Here is a 3,933-nt window from a genome sequence, read left to right as displayed (position 1 = left end):
ATATAAAACGTTCTCCAGATTTGACATCCGGAGCCTCTTGGAGGAGCAAACTTCATCCGATCCGGTTCAAATTTTGAACGTGGTGTTAGTATATGGCCACTAACAACATACCAAAATTGGTCCATATCGGTTTATAGTTATATATAGCCGATCTCCAAGCACACAAAAATTGGTCCATATCGGTTTATAATCATGGTTGCCACTCCAGCCAAAAATAATCTACCAAATTTTTATTTCTATAGAAAATTTTGTCAAAATTTTATTTCTATAGAAAATTTTGTCAAAATTTTATTTCTATAGAAGATTTTGTTAAAATTTTATTTCTGTAGAAATTTTTGTCAAAATGTTTTTTCTATAGATAATTTTGTCAACATTTTTATTTCTATTGAAAATTTTGTGAAAATTTTATTTCTATAGAAAATTTTGTCAAAATTTTATGTCTATTTTGTCAAACTGAATTACATACGTTTTTGATCGATCTTTTTTGATGTAATATATATGAATCTTTATGAAATTTTTTTTACATCCTATAAAATAATCAACGTTTATCACAAAAAGTATATATTTGTCTTCCAAACAAACTTCCTTACAACGAAATGCAAATGGAAAATACGTTTTGTTTGTGTAAAATTTCGTTTGAGAAGAAATAATTATTGTGTAGAATTAACATTCTAGCTACTTAGTTGGTTGAAACCGGTTGAGATTTAGATTTACAATGATCTTTGTATTTAGTATGACTATAGGTTCCTCAAACACTTTCAACTAATTTAAATTAAATCGATTTTGCTTAAGCTTTATGAACACAGAAAAAAAAATTCTCGAAAAATTTTCCAATTAAAATTTTAATTGAGTTTTAAAAAATATTCAATTAAAAATTTAATTGAATCAACAAATTTTTTAATTGAAACAAAAATCAATCACGAAAATTAATAGTATCAATTAATTTTTTAATTGGATCAATTAATTTTTTAATTGACCTTCAATTAATTTTTTAATTGATACTATCATTTCTGTGATTGAAGACATTTCAATTAAAAATTAATTGGATCAATTAATTTCGTGATTGAATCAGAAAATTTTTTTTTTGTGTGAAGGGTTTATATAATTCGTTTTGGCCACTTGTTTGCATTTTTTTAATGTAAATTTTTGCCTATTTTTACCCCATTTGTTACTGACGTTGTTACTTTACGGCCTGTTGGCCATAGAGACCAAAACAAATCTAGCAACAAGGAGCTTTATAATGGAAGCAACAAAAACAACATGAACATCACTGCATAATTGCAACATCATTGAATGAACAAAATATTAAAAAAAAAATAAAAACAGATTAAAAGGAGCATGCCAAGCAGCATTTGCAAAATAAAAAAAAACACACACATAAACTGGCATATCCACTCTTAAATGCGCTTGCGCAGCATTTATCCGGCAAGTTGCATTGCTTGTCTACCTTGCTCGCTGTTAGTCTGTCAGTCGTTGTTGTATAGTTGCCGCTCTCTGCTGCTGTATGTTGTTGAATATTATACAAGTTGCTGCTATAATCGCTCGTTATTATTGCAAGTGATTGGATATTTTTTCTCGCATAAATTTATGTTAGGATTCCAACATTGTTATGTTTTATTTTTTTTGTTTTTGTTTTTTTGTACCTTTCATAACCACTTCAGGGGTGTTTGGTTTAATCAGTTCAGCATACAATTTGGAAAAAATAATAGAGTTAAATTTTGGCCAACAACTCTATTGGATTAGATTAAAAAAATCTAAAGTGGATTAGTTGAAATTGAATTACTAAAAGTAGAAATTTTTTGAAGAATGTTGATCCGTCGAAAAGTCGTTTTTCAATTTTTGTATCCCTCTGAGAATAATGTGTGGTCCTTCGATTTCACTTTTTGAGTATCCTGCATGCTTACTTTTATTTGTATTTAATTCCCTTGAAATTGCCTATGTGACATTACTAGAATATATGTATTAACATCGAAATCTGATGCCTGAACCATCTTCTGTCAAAATCATAGAGACTCAACTGTCATTTCTTATTGGGAAAATTGTATCGGAATTTGGAATAAAGTGAACTTTAAGTAGTTTTGGCTGGTTTAAATCCCCCGGGCCTGGTATAATTACTCTAGCCGAATTTCAGGCAGTGACTGACAGAATTATCCCTTGTTGGTCGAAGACAAAAGTCGTTTTCACTCCTAAAGCGGGAAAATCCTTTCGTTTGGTTGCAAAGAATTTCCTGTCACCGCATTGCATGAACTAGTCAGCTTTATTGAATTCTCACTATCGGTCAATGAATACACAATTGGGGGTTTTCCAGACATGGAAGGGACATTCAATAACGCCCATCTGAGATCAATAGTAAATGCATTGTCAACTTTGTCGGAATTTTAGCACAATCTTGAAGAAAGGACGAGAAAAGCAAATGTAGTTTTGTACGTGTAAAAAGACAACAGGGAAAAAGAGAGGACTAAACCGAAAAGGTTAGGTTAAGTAAAGTGACAGCCCGATATTTCAGGCTCCCTTAGACTTTGTGTTACCACAGTGGTGAACTTTTCTCTCATCACTGGCTGAGTGCTGCCCGATACCTTGTTTAGCTCAATGACAAGGGATCTCCTTGTTACAGCCGAGTCCGAATGTCGTTTCAATAGTCAACAAGTTTAGCAAAAGTTCAGCGAATGCCATGTTTGTGTATCTCAAGTTTTGTTCTAGTGGTACGATTGCGACATATCAAGTTTTTCTGAAAAAGCAGGCGATTATTTGCTTGGAAGTGCTTCGTGCCCGAGCAATTTTTTTTGGATTTGGATCATCTTGAAACAACCATACAGTCGACTGCTGTATATTTTCAGGCCAGGGATGGAAAATGCAGTACTATAGTACTTTTTTCAATACGGTCAGTACCGTAGTACCCCGGCGAATGATTTAGTACATTTTGTATACACATTTTTATTTCTACAGAAAATTTTGTCAACATTTTATTTCTATAGAAAATTTTGCCAAAATTTTATTTTATTAGGAATTTTATTTTTTTAGAAAATTTTGTCAAAATTTTATTTCTATAGAAAATTTTTTAAAAATTTTATTTTTATAGAAAATTTTGTCAAAATGTTATATATATAGAACATTTTGTCAAAATTTTATTTCGGTAGAAAATTTTGTCAAAATTTTATTTCTATAGAATATTTTGTCAAACTTTTATTTCTATAGAAAATTTTGTCAAAATTTTATATCTATAGAAAATTTTGTCAAAATTGTATATCTATAGAAAATTTTGTCAAAATGTTATATATATAGAACATTTTGTCAAAATTTTATTTCGGTAGAAAATTTTGTCAAAATTTTATTTCTATAGAATATTTTGTCAAACTTTTATTTCTATAGAAAATTTTGTCAAAATTTTATATCTATAGAAAATTTTGTCAAAATTGTATATCTATAGAAAATTTTGTAAAAATTTTATTTCGGTAGAAAATTTTTGTCAAAATTTTATATCAAAATTTTATTTCCATAGAAAATTTTGTCAAAATTTTATTTCTATAGAAAATGTTGCTAACATTTTATTTCTATAGAAATTTTTATCAAAATTTTATTTCTATAGAAAATTTTGCTAAAATTTTATTTCTATAGAATATTTTGTCAAACTTTTATTTCTAAAGAAAATTTTGTCAAAATTTTATTTCGGTAGAAAATTTTGTCAAAATTTTATTTCTATAGAATATTTTGTCAAACTTCTATTTCTATAGAATATTTTGTCAAACTTCTATTTCTATAGAAAATTTTGTCAAAATTTTATATCTATAGAAAATTTTGTCAAAATTTTATATCTACAGAAAATTTTTCAAAATTTTTATTTCTATAGAATATTTTGTCAAAATTTTATTTCTATAGAAAATTTTGTCAAAATTTTATTTCTATAGAAAAATTTCCCAAAATTTTATTTCCATA

Source organism: Haematobia irritans, chromosome 2 (assembly GCF_050003625.1).
Source record: "Haematobia irritans isolate KBUSLIRL chromosome 2, ASM5000362v1, whole genome shotgun sequence".
In the NCBI taxonomy this organism is placed as follows: Eukaryota; Metazoa; Arthropoda; class Insecta; order Diptera; family Muscidae; genus Haematobia; species Haematobia irritans.
This window is presented reverse-complemented; position numbering follows the sequence as displayed.